Source organism: Eulemur rufifrons, chromosome 7 (genome assembly GCF_041146395.1).
Source record: "Eulemur rufifrons isolate Redbay chromosome 7, OSU_ERuf_1, whole genome shotgun sequence".
Classification (NCBI taxonomy): Eukaryota; Metazoa; Chordata; class Mammalia; order Primates; family Lemuridae; genus Eulemur; species Eulemur rufifrons.
Window position 1 is genome coordinate 286,711,628 of NC_090989.1, and position 17,855 is coordinate 286,729,482.

At 52.6% G+C, this 17,855-nt stretch overlaps 2 long non-coding RNA genes across 7 annotated transcripts in view; one reads left to right on the top strand and one right to left on the bottom strand.

The window, feature by feature from the left end:
- The window catches only part of LOC138388605 (uncharacterized), a 203,298-nt gene that overhangs the window by 75,164 nt on the left and 110,279 nt on the right, over window positions 1-17,855 (top strand). The gene's annotated exons all lie outside the window — the stretch shown is intronic.
- The window catches only part of LOC138388608 (uncharacterized), a 215,466-nt gene that overhangs the window by 14,875 nt on the left and 182,736 nt on the right, over window positions 1-17,855 (bottom strand). The window lies entirely within an intron of this gene.

Genomic DNA, 17,855 nt, shown 5'->3' on the forward strand with positions numbered 1-17,855 from the left:
AAATTCCATTAGAACGTTAGGATCAGTTTGCCCACTTCTGCTGAGAGGCCTTTTTGGATTTTTGTAGGGATTGCATTGGGTTTGAGATCACCTGTGTGTATGGCCATCTTGAAACATATTAAGTCTCCAGTCGATGAACGTGAAGTGTCTTGACATTTGTTTAGATTTTCTTTAGCTTTTTTCAATAATGTTTTGTAATTTTCCACGTACAGGTCTTGTACCTTTGTTAATTTTTTTCCCAAGTGGGTTATTTTTGTTGATATAATTCAAATGGAATTTTTGTCTTAATTTTATTTCCACGTTCTTGATTACCGGAGTACAGGAATAAAATGGATTTCTGTGTATTGAAATGTTGTTCTGTTACTTATCCATTTTTGTTTGCTGGTTCAAATAATTTTTTTGAATTCTTTGGGATTTTCTATATTTAAGGTGATGTGATTTGGAATCTGAATAGATTTACTTTCCTTTCACATATGGATGCCTTTTATTTCCCGTTCTTCTTTAATTGTTCTGTATAGAACTTTCAGTGCAATCTTATTTTTTTCTTTCAAAATACTAATTAAGGTGGTACAAGTATTTTTGTTACATGGCTATCTTGTGTAGTGCTGAAGTCAGAGGTGTTGGTGTGTCCGTCATCAGAATATAGTGTTCATGTGGGCAAGTTTTTATCCTACACCCACTGTCCATTCCTCCTCCTTCTAGGTTTTCATGTCCTTTATATTGCCATGTGCCTCTGTGTATCCATGTAGTAGCTCCCACTTATTTGTGGGAACATACGATGTTTGGTTTTCCATTCCCGAGGTAGTTCACTTAGGGTAATGGTCTCAAATTCTCCCCACATTGCTGCAAATGACATTATTTCATTCCCTTTTGTTTTTAGAGACAGGGTCTCCCTCTGGTGGCCGGGATAGAGGGCAGTGGCATGATCATAGCTCACTCCAACCTCACATTCTGGGCTCAAGTGATCCTCCTGTCTCAGCCTCCTGAGTAGCTGGGACTACAGGTATGTACCACCATGCCTGGCTAATTTTTTTATTTTTTTAGAGACTGGGTCTCGCTCTTGCTCAGGCTGGTATTTCATTCCTTTTTATGGCTGAGTGGTACACCATGATATTTATACATGTATGTGTCTACACACACACGCGCACAGATTTTTGTCCCCTTATGAATTGAATGGCACTTAGGTTGATGCCACATCTTTGCAATGGTGAAGTGTGCTGTGCTAAACATTCGAGTGCAGGTGTCTTTTGGATAAAATGACTTCATTTCCTTTGGGTAGTTACCCAGGAGTGGGCTTGCTGGATTGAATGGTAGGTCTACATTTCTTTCTTTGAGGATTGCCCATAATGTTTTCCATAGAGGTTCTACTAGTTTGCAGACCCAGCAGAGTATCGGCGCTCCTTTCTCTATGCTTCTGTGGCAGCATCTGTTGTTTTTTGTCTATTTAATAATGGCTATTCTGATTGGGGTGAGATAGTATCTTACTGTAGTTTTAATTTGCATTTCTCTGTGATTAAAGATGTTTAGCAGTTTTTCATGTTTTTTGGCAATTTGTCTATCTTCTTTTCAGAAACTTCTGTTCTGGTCTTTTGTCCACTTTTTGATGAGGGTGTTATTTTTTTCTTGCTGATTTGTTTGGGTCTTTGCATATTCTGGATATCATCTTTTGTCAGATGCATAGTTGCAAATATTTTGTCCTATTCTGTAGGTTGTGTATTCACTGTGTTATTTCCTTTGCTATGCAGAAGCCTTCTAATTTAATTAAGTCCCATTGATTTATTTTTGTTGTTGCTGTTTGTCTTTGGGGTGTTAGTCATAAATTCTTTGACGTGGCTGATGCCTAAAATGGTTTTCCTCCTTTTTTTCTAGAATTTTTATGGTTTCATGCTTTTTCATTTAAGTCTTCAATCCATCTTGAATTGATTTTTGTATTTAGTGAGAGAGCGATCCTGTTTCTTTCTTCTTCATAGGGATATCCAATGTTTCCAGCACTATTCATTGAATAGGGCTTCCTTTCCTCAGTGTATGTTTTCTGCTTTGTCAAAAATCAGTTGGTGCTAGGTAGATGGTTTTATGTCTGGGTTCTCTATTTTGTTCTCTTGGATTAGTCACAGTTTTCTACACCAGGACCACGGTGTTTTGGTTACTATAGCCTTGTAGTATAATTTGACATCAGGTAATGTCATACCTCCAGATTTGTTGTTCAGTATAATGTTGCATGCAGAGGTGAAAGTGAACATGTTTGCTTTGTCCCTGATCTTAGTGGCAAAAGCTGTGGTTAGGGGTTAGGGTTTTTAGAGTTAGGGTTGCTGTTAGAGTTGGGATTGGGTCCTGTTAATAATTTAGTATATTATGGTCACAAGGATTCTGTTTTTTTAGTCTTATGATCTCTGTTTTTTTTGTTTTTTGTTTTTTGTTTTTTAACATAGGTACTTGTCAATTGTATCTAAACTCCTGGAACTCAGTTGTAAGGTTTCTCTGAGGTTTGCTTGGCTAAGAGGGGTCCATTCAGTTGGCATGGGGCTTAGGGTTTTATTTGAATTTACATTACCATGCTTTCACTAGTATAATTTAGTAATGCTTTCTTTATGTATGCATGGGAGGAAACAGCCAGGAAAAATGAGTAAATCTCCAAGAGGTGGCTCTGAGTTCAGGCTTACACACTACCTTCAAGTGAAACAAAGAAAGAATGGGTGTGGTTGGGGTCAGTAGTGGGGAGCTAACCAGGAAAAGCAAGGTAAGCAAGAGCAAGCATTGTTGTTCAGACTTAAGTGGTGCCTTCCGCATTGCTAAGAATCCCTCATGATTTACTCATCCTTCTCTTGTTGCTATGAGAGGGAGACACCTTTACAAATGGAAATAGGTCTCCTTCACAGACGTAAATTTCCCTGACAAAAAGATAACTTCTGACCTGTTTTCAGAGCTTCTCCTGTGTCTGCAGTGTCTCAAAATAATCAGCTCAAAATAATTCTTATGCTGGGCTGGGCATGTTGGCTCATGCCTATGATCCCAACACTTTGGGAGGCCAAGGCAGGAGGCTCCCTGGAGCCCAGGAGTTTCAAGGCTAGCCGGGGTAATATAGCGAGGACCCATCTGTACACACACACAAAAAATTATTTGGCAGTGGTGGCTCATGCCTGTAGTCCCAGCTACTTGGGAGGCTGAGGATTGCTTCAGCCTGGAAGTTCAAGGTGGCAGTGATCTGTGTTCGTGCCACTGCACTCCCGCCTGCGATGACCAGCGCCTTGCCCTCAACCAGCCAGTGCACCTCGCGGACCGCCTCCCAGGCGCTCCTCTCTTTGAACTGCTTCTTTCCGAGCTCCTCCAGCGCCTCCTGGAACTGCTGGAAGGTGATGGTCTGGCAGGACTTACCCTGCGGGGTGGTGGCGGCTTAAGGCGGGGCCTGGAAGCTGACAGGGGGCGGGGGAGAGGACAAGGGGGCAGGAGGGGAACAGCCCCCCCGCTATGTCCAAAGCCAGCTGCAGCGCCCGAGAGGGAGGCCAGGCCCTGGGGCAAGGGGAGGGCCTTCTGCTCACTGAGGCACCTGCCAGCCGCGCTTGGGCCCAGGCTGCTGGGGCTCTCGAGACCCCTGGTGGTCACAGTGAGGGCTGGGGACAGTGAAATGGAAAGACCACAGCAGTCTGGAGTTGGGGAAGGGAGGCTCCCTACTGCCCTTGGTGGGAGGAAGTGGCCGGCATCCCTGAAGAGCTCGCCTCCCCTTGCTGCGTCCCGGAGCCCAGAGCTTCCCGGGTCCCCAGGGCCCAAGTGAACAGGCCCAGGGGAACAAAGGCTGTTCAGAGGCTGTGGGCGCCCCGGGCGGCACCAAGCTCCCCACACCGGCGTTCTCAGCTCTTCTGTCCGAGCCCAGCTGAGCGCAGTGGCCCTGGAGCCATTGTTCATGTTTCCAGTCACAGCAGGGCACTCCTCCGCCTCTCCTCGGGACACTACATGTGAGTGGCCACTTGTCATGGCTACGGCCACTGCCCCAGACAGGGAGAGCTTCCCAGGGCGGCACCAAGTGGCACTGGCTGTTGGTGCCTCCTGGGCACACCCAGCGGGAGCCACAGAAGCTCGAGCCACTGTGAGCCACAGCGCTGTCCCCGCACACTGCGGGCACAGGCTACTCAGGCGGCCAGGCACAGCCAGGCTGCTGAGCTCTAGACCAGCCCAGGGGCCCAGCCTCAGGCTGCTCGCTGGCCCAGAAGGTCGCTGGGACGGGGTCTCTGACCCCAGTGAGGCCCCAGCTCCGTGAGGGTGCCGGGTGTGCCTGCCCTTCGTTGGGCAACCTGGAGGCTGAAGCCCCCCAGGTCTCCTTCACCTTTCCCGAGGAAGTGAGAGGAAAAGGGCGGAGCTGGTGTCCTGAGCAGGTGTCCCCAGGACATCTACACACTCCCAACGACAGCCCTCACCAGGGAGCACACCCCGGGACCCCACTGCTCGCCAGAACCAGGTGTGGCCTCGGACCCGCTTGGAGACCAGGGGTGGACAGTGGACGGGACAGGACAGGCGGGAGAGAGGAGTCCGGGCAAGGAGCCTTCCAGGAAGAGAAACTGAGGAAGGCAGGAAGGCAGGGCCTGCGGCAGGGGCGGCTGGTGGGCATCTTCCATCCCCAGCCCCTCGGAAGGAGATATGGATGCACAGGGCTTCTCTGGCCCACAGAGGCCTCCTGGCACCCAGCCGCCTGGCGCCCTCAGTCTCCAGGAACCGCACTTGGGGCTGAGAACAGGCTCACGGCAGGGGTGACCGCTGGAGCCACCTGCACCCAGACCTAAGGTGAGAAAGTGAGGACAGCCGCTCCTTCTCAGGTTGTGGGGACCGAGAGGAGACCCTGCCAGGTCACATGGCAGTGCCCTGTCCCTGCGAGGGAGCATCAGGATGGGAAGGTGGAATGTTCCAGCACTCGAGTTGCCCACCAAGGATGTCCTCACTGGCCTGTTATCCAGCCCACAGATGCCCGGGCACCCGGGACGCCCAGGAGTACCAGTTAACATCACTAGGCAGCCACACAGATGGGACGGAGCAGGGAGAGAGCGCAAAGACCTGTCTGCAGATGGCACCATGGCCTCAGGCCCCGCGCTCGAAACCCACAAAGGCAGCAGAGGACATCGGATGCTGAACCAGAGAAGGGGTGAGGGGTGCTGGCGTCCAACAGGCCGTGCCACCTGCGAGGACCAGCACTGACACCTCAGGAACCTGGGGGCAGCGTGGCCCCCACAGCGGCTGGGCCTCAGCTTCCTCTCAGCCCCTCTGGGGTCTGCTTCTGCAGCCGCTGCCCAGACTGACCCTAACTCTTGCTGCTCTGAGAAGTCCCCTCCAGAGCACAGGTAAGGCACAGAGCAGGAGAGCGTGCGGGTGGGGTCACACCGGACCAGTCCTGTGACTCAGTTTCTTTTTATGTCTGTTGTGGCTGGCTGTGCTTTCTTTATGGCCCACGGAACACTGGGCAGTTGCCTTCTGGAAGTTAGTACTGACGATATAAACCAGGTAGTGAAAAGATCACCCTGGTTGTGTTCCTTTTACCATTTTAGTCAAAAGGTGGCTCACTGGTCCATTTTTCAAAATGAGTACAAATGCTCTTGACATAAATTCAGTGATTTTTATCAATAGAATCACAGCTAGAGGTGGCCTCGGCTGCTGGAGCAGAATTATTCCAGGGCAGGCAGGCAGGCAGGCAGGCAGTTGCCATCCAGGGAACTAAGTGAGTCCCCTGCCCAGAGGAGAACCAGGCCAGCTGTGCAGCACCACCGGAAAGCCCGGCCGCGCTCCCGGACGGCCTCGGTGCCACGCCAGGATCAGCCAGCTCATAAAGACCAGTCCTGACTGGGAACAGAATTGATTTTAGATGGCAGGTGTGTCATTTCCTAGCAGGCAGTCAGCTCAGTCTGCACTTAGAAAACCAACTAAAATAGTGGCATAGGGCCTTGCTCAGCTAGGAAAATTAGATCCTGGTTTGGGAATTAGTGGCCCTTCACCAGCCATGGCCACCTGACCAGTGTGCCCTTTGACCCTGCTCTGGGCTCTTGGTCCATTGACAAGACCTGGACAACGTCCACGCATTTACCTTCCAATTTTTAAGGACCAATTCGCCATCAGTGAACGAACTTCTTCACAGAAGTTGTGTTTGGAAAACCGGGTGGCTTAAACAACAGGAGCTTCCTGTCTTCCGGCCAGCAGGCCAGACGTCCAGGGCCATGTGCCCCCTGGAGGCTCCAGGGAAGGATCCTTCCTTGTCTCCAGCGTCTGGTGGCTCCCTGCATCCTGGGCTTGTGGCCGCCAGCTCTTCCTCTGCTCTGTCCTTATGGGGCCTCCTCCTGGGGTGTCTGTTATAAGGACACTTGTCACTGGATTTAGGGGTCCCCATCTCAAGATGCTTAACTTAATTACTTCTACAAAGACCCTATTTTAAAATGAGTTCCTATTCTGTGGTTCCTGGTGGACGCGAATTTGGGGGGCGCTATCACACCAGCTCTACCAGTGGCACGAGCATTTGCTAGGGGTGTTCACCGGAGGGCCAGGTCCCCAATTGCCCTGCTCAGCTCCCTGCCCAGGGTCCCTGTGCACAGCTGGGAGCTCAGAGGTCCCCGCAGGAGGCCGGCTCTCAAGCGTGCCCATTCCCCTGCCCTCTGCTCACACCTGAGCTGGCTGGGCCAGGCCCACTCCCTGCCCGTCAGTTTCTGGACTCTGTGGCTGCCTTGCTCCTCCTGAGACAGAGACAAGAGAGTGAGGGAGACAGAGACAGGGAGAGACAGAGAGCAGGGGAGACAAAGCGGCGGAGATGGACACACACGCAGAGAAGGGAGGGGGCAAGTAGGAGGTGTGGCCACCTGGGTGGCACAGCGACACCACATAACATCTTGGGAGTGCCACCTGCCCTGGAGCTCCGTGGATGGAACTGACTCAGTTTGACCAAAGGATGGTCACGGAGCCCCACTGTCCTCCCCAACCATGTGAACCTGGTAGAAAGTCCCAGGGCCTTCCTGAACCAGCGGGATCTACACAGCCAGGTGTGGGGCAGGCCCTGGTGGGACCAAGCCTCAAAGGGAAGCCCAGAGACGGGAGCTGGGGGACCTGTGTCCACACCTGTCCTACCCCTCCGCCCTCTGCAGCAGTGGGGTGGGGAGGGGGCAGCTCTCCCTCCTGGAAGCCTCTCTGGCTGACCAGGCCCTGGGCTACTGCTTTGGGCCACGAGGGTGTCAGGACGCTGACTTGGCAGCGGGGTGGGGTGTGGCTGTGGGGTGCAGGAGTCTTGGGGACACAGGGCTCCTGGGCAGCTCCCTGTGCCCAATCCACAGGTATGGGACTGTGCAGGGGCTAAGGGGCTTCTGCCTGGCCCCCAGGCCCTGCAGGCCCCTCTCTGTCCCTCCTGCATGGTCCGACTCCTCCCTCAGCGTTCACCCCTCTCCCCCACCAGGGGGCTCTGGGGTTTGGAGTTTCATTCCAGGTGGCCTGGGGCTGCTGGCAGTGGGCAGTCGGTCATGCTCGGCCTCAGCAACGCCTGGACGTCTGTTCAGCCTCTCCCTCGAGAGGCAGCACCATTCACACCCTTCCCCTCCGCAGAGCCAAGGCAGGACCAGCCCCGTCGGACAACACCCAGCCCACAGCACACCTGGCCCCTGGCCCTGGTGTTTGGCTGCCTGCAGCCTCGGGCCTGCTGAGCCCCTCCCAGGGTCCTGGCCCAGGGCAGGCTCCGTCCTCAAGCGGCAGTGCCAGGGCCCTCTCACTGGAGCCATGTGGGGATCGAGCAGCCGGATGCCAGAACAGGGGCCTCTTGACCTGGTTCCTGTTTTGGGCACACAACCACGCAGCTCAGCGCCTCGCCTGCCTGGTCCCAGCCCTGCCTGTGTTCCTGGGCCTCCCCCACATGCCCTATCATTTTGTTTGGAGTGGGCAGCTGCTGGGGGTCGGGGGGCTGAGGCAATATGGCAGCGATCAACAGCTCCTGCTTGTGAGCACTTGTGAGCACCTTGCGAAGCACCTCAAAATCCACCAGGGACACGAAAGCCAAACTCAGGAGACGCTCGAGACACACGTGGGGGCCTCTGACCCTGGCAGGCGGGGACTTAGTGGGAATTGGCTGGCCGCAGGGCAGACAGCTGACCCTTGACATCGGAAGGCGCTGAGTACATGCAGTAGGCTTACAGCAGGCCAACAGCCCCCCATGTGCCCGGGGCTGCAAGCTGGCCCGACGCCTGCCAGCCTCAAGATGCCCAGGCCCCTGGAGAGGAAGCTACCTATGCTAGAGCACCGGCCTGGCCAAGCAGGGTCCTGGCGGGAAGCAGCAGAGGTGCTGGGGAACAAGGGGAAGTGGCCACTGTCAAGTTACGATCCAAAGTCCAGCCAATGACACTGGCAGGAGGCAGTGGGGAGCTGTGCGGGTTGCAGGCAGGGGAGCCACGTGGCAGAGGAAGCTGGCACAGCTGGCAGCTTTCAAGCGGAATCGCAAAAAGCCACCAGCAGCTGTCCCAGTGGGGACTCAGGGTCCCTAGCCTTGAGCAAGGATTCTCAGCGGTGACTCCCCAGTGTCCCAGGAGGCTGTAGGAGGGGACCTTTGATGCGCGGGAGCTGGACAGCCTCTGCTGGGCACCGCGACCATGCAGCCCACTGCCCAGAGAGCGAGGTCCGTGCCCTCGGGGCTCCAGTATCTCCCGTTCGGCCTGGGCAAGGATGAGCTGCAGCCTGAGCGGGAGGGCTGGAGAGGGTGCAGGGCGGGGCTGGGAGGGGCGGGCAGGCCCGCGAAGATGGACAGCTGGGGGGAAGGTCTGCGAGACACGCGTGGAGGAAACAGAAGTTCTCTAAAAAGGAGTCTGGAGGAAAGAGACTCATTCCAGAGACCCCGCCTTCCATGTGATAGGGTGGCCATTCCAGAGAGCACAGGGAAGAGCTCAGGTCACACAGCGGAGGTTCCCGCCCAGGGTCCAGATAGGTTCATTATACAAATGAGGGATTCACTGGCTTGGTTTGATTGGTCAGTGCGGCTGAGTTTGATTGGTCAGTAGGCTACATCCTGACTGGTCAGTGTAGCTGAGTCCTGATTGGTCAGTGAGGCTGAGTCTGATTAGTCAGTGTGGCTGAGTCCTGATTGGTCAGGGAGGTAGAGTCTGATTGGTCAGTGAGGCTGAGTCCTGATTGGCCAGTGAGGCTGTCTGATTGGTCAGTTAGGCTCAGTCCTGATTGGACAGTGTGGCTGAATCCGGATTGGTCAATGCCGCTGAGTCTGATTGGTCAGTGAGGCTGAGTCCTGATTGGTCAATGCAGTTGAGTCTGATTGGTCACTGAGGCTAAATCATGGTTGGTCAGCGCGGCTGAGTCCTGATTGGTCAATGCGTCTGAGTCTGATTGGTCAGTGCATCTGAGTCCTGATTGGTCAGTGAGGATGAGTCTTGATTGGTCAGTGTGGCTGGGTCTGATTGGTCAATTCAGCTGAGTCTGATTGGAGTGTGGCTGAGTCCTGATTGGTCAGTGCGGCTGAGTCTTGATTGGTCAATGTGGCTGAAGCTGATTGGTCAGTGCGGCTGAGTTTTATTGGTATGGCGGAGTCCTGTTTTGTCAGTGCAGCTGAGTCCTGATTGGTCAATGCGGCTGAGTTTGAATGGTCAATGCAGCTGAGTCCTGATTTGTCCATGCAGCTGAGTGCTGATTGGTCAGTGTGGCTTACTTCTAATTGCTCTATGCAGCTGAGTCTGATTGATCAGTGTGGCTGTGTCCTGGTTGATCAATGCAGCTGAGTCCGATTGGTTAATGCAGTGGAGTGTGATTGGTCAGTGTGGCTTAGTCTGATTGGTCAGTGCAGCTGAGCTCCAGACGTGCTAAACCTGATCCGCGGCTCAGGTTTCTGGGGAACTTCGGGTGTGGTGCTGTGGTGAGGGTGCGGCCTCCAGTCAGCAAATGGCCTCGGGGCTCCATGTTAAATTCAGACCCAGCGGCTGCTCAGGATGGGCTTTCAGGTACACATTTGTCCGCATTCTGCCTCTGGGCCGGACCCGTCCGGGGCAGCAGCTGCAGCCGGCCTGGTTCCCCTAGTCCACGCGGGACCCCAGCGGCAGCGCAGGGGCCTGGCAGCGCCATGAGCCGTGTGCCTGGGAAGGCGCCTAAGCGCCTGTGAAATACAGATCGGTTCGGGTGGCGTGGGCTGCGGGTCCGGCTGCGAAGAGTCAGCCGGGCGGTCTGGGGCCTCCCGCAGGCGCCTGTGAGAACAGCTGAGGCAGGGTGGGGAGGACGCGGAGCCCAGCCCGGATGAGAGGAGGCTCATTAGGGCCTGAGAGGTGGGGCGCGGATGGGACCTGGAAACAGCTGAGAGCGGGAAATTGAGTCCAGGCCGGGAGGCTTTCTGAAGACGCGTCTGTCAGAGCGTGGCCGCTGCAAGATCTTAGGTTTCTCAGGTGACCCAGGTGCCGCGGGAGTGTGGGCAGTGGCAGCGACGCCACCTGCGCAGCGGGGCTGGTCTAAGGCACACAGCGGCTGGGCTGCGACGACCGGGGAGGGCGTCTGGGGACCGCCGCTGTGCCCTGGTGGCTTCGGCAGCTCTGTTCACGACATGGGAAAGGTTTCTGACCACACGGTCATCCCAAGCAGAACCTCGTCCAACGCAGGACCACAGAAACCTTCCCCATCTCGCTCCTTCACTGGGGTCGACTCCTGGGGTGAATCGCGTCCTCCGGAGTGTACACAACTGTCGTCTTCACAACCTGAGGGTTTTCCTCGGTGTTGGATTGTGCCCAGACTCCCACATAGCTCTTATGGAGCAGGGTGGGTAGTGTTGGCGAGGCTAACTGAATGGATGGGAATTTGGGTAAAAGCCGTTGTGTGGCAAAGTCTCCTAGTGAAAATAACTCAAGCGTTATTTCCCCTAGTTGGGAGAAGGACGTATGGGCCTGGTAGGTTTTTAAGAAGTCCCTGTCCGGGAGATGTATGAGGGCTGACGGGACAAGCAAAAGGCCACGGCTGTCAGGAGGGGTCCTAGTTGGAGGATAGGTAGAGATTTAGGAACTGTCATAGATTCGTTGGCCACTCCAACCATCTAGATGAATTCAGAACCCTAGGGAGGGCACAGAGACAGTGTGCCGGGGCTAAGGATAGACAGCGTAGCCCCAGTGTCACCCACACCTCCAATCTTCATATCTAACTCCTCTCCAATCTTAATATTTAATTCTCTTAGTTGGTTAATCTGGATAGGGGTCGTGTTCCATGAATGGCCCTGGAGTATCCCTGCTTTGCTGGTGGGAGAGGTCCCAGGGACTTTAGCAGGATTTAGTTGTAGTCAAATATTGCAGGAAATCAGGGGATTTAGGATCCATTCCAGGCTACAGGTAGATAACAAGGACTCGAACATAGTGCACAGGGCTTCAATCTACTAGCAGTTGTGCTTTAGTTTTCCTTAGAAGCATGATTTTCTCTGTCCACGTTGATCATATAGGAATCTCAGATTTTAGAACTTCCTGAGGGGAGGAAGCCAAACCAAGGCAGGCTTTAGGTTTTACTTATAGTCTTAAAGGTTCTCGGACCTGCCAGGAAGTGACAATTTTTACTCATTCACTGTAAGGCTGGGAACACTGGCATTTTATGCATAGTCTTAAATACGACACTTAAGTCAAATCCTTGGCAATATGGCCAGCGTTTCCAGTTGTATCCTGCTTGTGAAGAGACAGCACATTTTTATTGAACTTATATAAATAAAGATAACGATGTTCACAAATTGTTCCGGAATTTTGAACGAATCGAGTAGGGAGAAAAAGCAAATGCTTTCATCTTTGTTCACAAAAGGATACTTTATGAAATTGTTGCAAACTCTACAGAGCTTATGAAAGAAAATTTCCTTGACTCTGGAAAACATTTAGGTAAAGAACCAACATTTTAAAAGAAGGCATTAAAACAGTATTCTTATCAATTACTTAGTTTCATGTAATCAAGATTGTTTTTCTCAATCTTGATTAACAATTTTGGACTATAGCTGATTGAAAATGCTTCCATCGAAGAATTTAAAATAATAACTGTGGAAGCCCAGAACAGCCATGGTCAAAAGTCTGATGAGAGTTTACAATTGGCAAGAAAATATAGGTATTTCTGTGGCATATAACAGTTTAACATAGTAATCATAATATGACTGATAGCACATAACACATCACATTAGGATTTTCAGAATCGCATATTTTTGGAATACATTTTAATAAAACATTTACACAAATATGACTAAATTAAATATCATTTCTTATTTGGCAATGCTTCCTATACGATTTACCAAATTAGCCTAATGATTTAATATCTCCACAAGAAGAGCTATACATGCTTTGATGCTCTCCTGGGGTCTAACTGGAAAATCCCAAACTTAATATTAGGTCAAAAAGATTTAATTTAGGATTTTGATCCCAGGAAAACCTGCCAAAGATGTTAAAAGGTTTGAAGTACTTCACTAAACAGAGTCATAGGTCACTAACAGACTCAGATAACTTTTGTTTCTTTGAAATAAGAAGTCAAAAGTATACGAGTCTAAACTCTTATTGAATTAATGTTCAATTACTGTTTTAGAATTATCTTATTTGGATAATATCTATATATTCAATGAATATTCATCATTTAACTTCACTTAGTAAAACTCTAAGGGTATATTTACTGAAAATATTTGAGAAACCTCCCCAAGTAAACATATTATAAAATATAACCGTTATCAAAAATTTATTTACAAACTTTTTCCCTAGCCACATCTACCCAATTTATTCATTCTTAACAATTATGCCTGGAAAATTTCATGAGACCTCAGACAAATATAGCCATCATCCCAGGCCAAATTTTCATGCCAAGAAACCATCACAAAAGTAAGAACCTTAAAGTTAAATATATGCATATTTAGCTGAAGACCTAGCCATTCCCATCAAACCAATATTAGACCAGTCTCATCTGCCAAAAGATTACTAAGTCCTGTGCATTTGAAAAGCATCTGGGCTTATTTGCATAATTTACAAATACTCATTTATTTATAAGCCGATTTGGTACTATAGACGATATACAAACAGACCTTTGTACACAGTCCCGTGTGTCGAAGCTGTCATTATCTTGATATCCTTGTTTAAAATTGACCATAAGTGAAAGGTTTAAGTCTGGACTTAGTGGGAATTGGCTGGCCGCAGGGCAGACAGTTCACCCTTGACATCGGAAGGCGCGGAGTACAAGCACTAGGCTCACAGCAGGCCAACAGCCCACCCCACTCCCCGAGCCCGGGGCTGCGAGCTGGCCCAATGCCTGCCAGCCTCAAGATGCCCAGGCCCCTGGAGAGGAAGCTACCTATGCTAGAGCGCCGGCCTGGCCAAGCAGGGTCCTGGCGGGCTGCAGCAGAGGTGTTGCGGAGCAAGGAAAAGTGGCCCCTGGGACATTCCAAAGTCCAGCCAAGGACACCAGCAAGAGGCAGTGGGGAGCTGTGTGGGTTGCAGGCAGGGGCGACACGTGGCAGAGGAAGGTGGCACAGCTGGCAGCTTTCTAGCTGTATCGCAAAAGGCCACCAGCTGCGGTCCCAGTGGGGACTCAGGGTCCCTGGCCTTGAGCAAGTATTCTCAGCTGGGGGGCGGTGGCTCCCCAGTGTCCCAAGCGGCTGGAGGATGGGCCCTTTGATGCGCGGGAGCTGGGCAGCCTCTGCCGGGCAGGGCGACCATGCAGCCCAGTAACTCCCATGCGGTCTGGGCAAGGATGAGCTACAGCCTGAGAGGGAGGTCTGGGGAGGGTGCAGGGCAGGGCTGGGAGGGCCTGCGGGTATGGACAGCTGGGGGAAAGTCTGCGGGTCCCACGTGCCTGGAACAGAAGTTCTCTAAAAAGGAGTCTGGAGGAAAGAGACTCATTCCAGAGACCCCGCCTTCCGTGTGATAAGGTGGCCATTTCAGAAAGCCCAGGGAAGGCTTAGGTCACACAGCGTAAGTTTCCGCCCAGGCTCCAGTCAGGTTCATTATACAAATGAGGGATTCACTGTCTTGGTCTGATTGGTCAACACGGCTGAGTTCTGATTGGTCAATGTTCTCAGTCTGATTGGTCAATGCGGCTGAGTCTCATTGGTCAGTCAGGCTGAGTCCTGATTGGTCAATGTGGCTGATCTCATTGGTCAATGCAGCTGAGTCTGATTGGTTAATGCAGCTGAGTCTGATTGGTGAAGCTGAGTCCTGATTGGTCAGTGCAGCTCAATCTGATTAGTCAGTGTGGCTGAGTCTAATTTGTCAGTTCAGCTGAATCCTGATTGGTCAGTGAGACGGAGTTCTGATTGGTCAATGAAGCAGAGTCCGATTGGTCAATTCGGCTGAGTCTGATTTGTCAGTGTAGCTGAATCCTGATTAGTCAGTGCGGCTGAATCTGGTCAACCTGGCTGAGTCCAGATTGGGCAGTGAGAATGAGTTCCGATTGGTCAATGAGGCTGACTCCGATTGTTCAATTCAGCAGAGTCTGATTGGTCAGTGCAGATGAGTCCTGATTGGTCGGCGCAGCTGAGTACTGATTGGTAGTGCAACGGAGTATGATTGGTCAGTGCGGCTGAGTCCTCATATGCCAGTGCAGCTGAATCCTGATTGGCAGTGTACTTAATCTGGTCAGTGTGGCTGAATCTGATAGGTCAGGGCAGCTGAGTCCCGGCCGGGCGCGGTGGCTCACACCTGTAATCCTACCACTCTGGGAGGCCGAGGCGGGTGGATCGCTCGAGGTCAGGAGTTTGAGACCAGGGCAGCTGAGTCCTGATTGGTCAATGTGGCTAAGTCCTGATTGGTCAAGGTGGCTCAGTCTGATTGGCCAGTGTGGCTGAGTCCTGATCGGTCAACGCAGCTGAGTCTGATTGGTCAATATGACTGGGGCTGATTGGTCAGTGCAGCTGAATACTGATTGGTCAATGCAGCTCAGTCTTGATTGGTGAACGTGGTTGGGTGTTGTTGGTCAATTTGGCTGAGCATGATTGCTCAGTGCGGCTGAATCCTGATTGGTCAATGTGGCTGACGCTGATTGGTCAGTGCGGTTGAGTGTTGATTGGTCACTGCGGCTGAGTCCTGATTTGTCCATGCAGCTGAATCCTGATTGCTCAGTGTGGCTGAATCTGGACAGTGCTGCTGAATACTCATTGTTCAGGGTAGCTAAATCTGCTTGGTCAACTTGGCTCAGCGCCCTGAGTCCTGATTGGTCAGTGTGGCCGAATCTGATTGGTCAGGGCGGCTGAGTCCTGATGGGTCAACGCAGCTGAGTCTGATTGCTCAGTGTGGCTGAGTCCTGATTGGTCAACGCGGCAGAGTCTGGCTGGTCAATTTGGCTGAGCTTGATTGGTCAGTGCGGCAGAATCCTGTTTGGTAAATATGGCTGAAGCTGATCGGTCACTGTGGCTGAGTCCTGATTGGTCAGTGCAGCTGAATCTGGTCAGCACCCCTGAGTCCTGATTGGTCAGTATGGCCGAATCTGATTGGTCACTGCGGCTGAGTCCTGATTTGTCAGTGCAGCTGAATCTGGTCAGCGCCCCTGAGTCCTGATTGGTCAGTGTGGCCGAATCCGATTGGTCAGGGCGGCTGAGTCCTGCTTGTTCAATGTGGCTGAGTCCTGATTGGTCAGTGTGGTTGAATCTGATTGGTCCTGGCTGCTGAGTCCTGGTTGGTCAACGTGGCTGAGTCTGATTGGTCAGTGCAGCTGAGTCCTCATTGGTCAACGTGGCTGAGTCTGATTGGCCAGTGTGTCTGAGTCCTGATTGGTCAATGTGGCTGAGTCTGATTGGTCAATTTGTCTGAAATTCATTGGTCAATTTGGCTGAGACTGATTGGTCAGTGCGGCTGAGTCCTGATTTGTCAGTGCACCTGAATCCTGATTGGTCAGTGTGGCTGAATCTGGTCAGTGCTGCTGAGTCCTTATTGGTCAGTGTGGCTGAGTCCGATTGGTCAGTTTGGCTCAGTCCTGATTCGTCAATTTGGCTGAGACTGATTGGTCAGTGTGGCTGAATCCTGATTGGTCAATTTGGCTGACGCTGATTGGTCAGTGCGGGTGAGTCTTGATTGGTCAGTGCAGCTGAATGTGATTGGTCCGTGCGGCTGAGTCCTGATTTGTCAGTGCAGCTGAATCCGGATTGGTCAGTGTGGCTGAATCTGGTTAGTGCTGCTGAGTCCTGATTGGTTAGTGTTGCTGAATCTTATTGGTCAGGGTGGCTGTGTCCTGATTGGTCAATGTGGCTGAGTCCCGATCGGTTAGCGTGGCTGAATCTCATTGGTCCGGGCGGCTGAGTCCTGATTGGTCAATGCAGCTTAATCTGACGGGTCAGTGCAGCTGAGTCCTGATGGGTCAGTGCAGCTGAATCCTGATTGGTCAGTGTGGCTGACTCTGGAGAGTGCGGCTGAGTCCTGATTGGTGAGTGTGGCTGAATCTGATTAGTCAGGGTGGGGGAGTCCTGTTTGGTCAACGTGGCTGAGTCCTAACTGGTCCACGTGGCTCGGTACTGATTGGTCAGTGTGGCTGAATCTGATTGGTCAGGGCGGCTGAGTCCAGATTGGTCAACGTGGCTGAGTATGATTGGTCAACGGCGGTGGGGGCGGAGCGGGGGGGGGGACACGGGAGGGGAGTGCGGGCGGGGACGGGGCACCCCACGGTCCAGGGCGGGCTGCCGGCTTCTCCGCCCGATGGGCGACTCGGCTGAAGCCTGACACTGCCCGCGAGCAGCATCGTGAGGGTCGTTGTAATGAGTCGCTGAATGTCGCTGGCCGACACAGATCATGCAGCGCAAGCTCGTGGTCCTCGGGGACAGCGCTAACACGCACTGGCCATTCTGGTCGTCCTTGTGGGGAAACTGAGGCACAGAAACCCGTGAAAAGGCCAAAGGAGGCCTGGGACTCAAAGCCTGGACAGCATAAACCAAAGCTGGGCCTGAGCCCTCACCCAGCCCTCGCCTGATCCTCGTCTGGTCTCAATGTCGGGTTAGACCCACCTAAATGTGACGCAGCAATAACTACTATTGACGACTGAACGGACAGACACTTGGAATGTCAAAGCCTCAGGTAAGAGTAAAGGCAGACACGTTTCTTAAACGCAATTACTATCAGTTTAGCCAACGTTGAGGGGACTCAAAGTGGTGAGCAGGTTCCTGATTTTAGGTAAATTTCCTAGTGACGGGGGATCAGACTGCTCAGGGTCAGCCAAGTCCACCCAGAGCTTGAGACAGAGCCCGGGCTTTGGGTGCCTTGGACGGGTCTGGCGAGAAATTCGATCACAGGTTCTGTCACTGCTGGGGACAAGAGCCAGTGCAGCCCTAAATGCCCACGTGTGTGCCCGTTGCAGGGCTGGAGTCAGGGCCAGGTTGGTAGCCCTGTACCCTGGGGATGGGATCCGTGCTGGCCCTGCGGTCATTCAGGTGGTGAGGCAGGCACTGGCCTGGGACAGTGCCCCCCACCTCCCGGGAGCGTGCAGCCCACCCTGGTTGGTAGGGGCTGCTCCATCTGCAGCGTTCGCTGAGGGGGGCACAGGCCAAAGAAATCCTTGCGGGGAGCGGGGTGGGCAGAACTTTGGCCTGATCCCTGCCACAGGCTGGCTGGAGGTCCCTTGCCTAAGAGAACTGAGGGTCACACCCCCTGGGCCAGAGGCCTGGCTGCAGCGGAGGTGCAGGGATTTCCTTCTCCGGGCTGCTTGGGGCCTGGAGACTCTGCACCTCTGTGCAGAAGACCAAGAGGGGCTGGGACTCGGGCGCCCCCAGCCTGCTTCCTTGGTCTTGGAGGAGTGTCTCCATCTGTTAGGGCAACTGTCCCAGTTTGCCTGGGACCTTTGGTGCTAAACTGGGGGCTTTCCCCTGTTCCCCCAAGTTCTGCAGCACGCTTAGAAGCAGCTGCTGACCGCCTACACTTGACTACAGATGTAACTGTTGGTGACAATTCTAG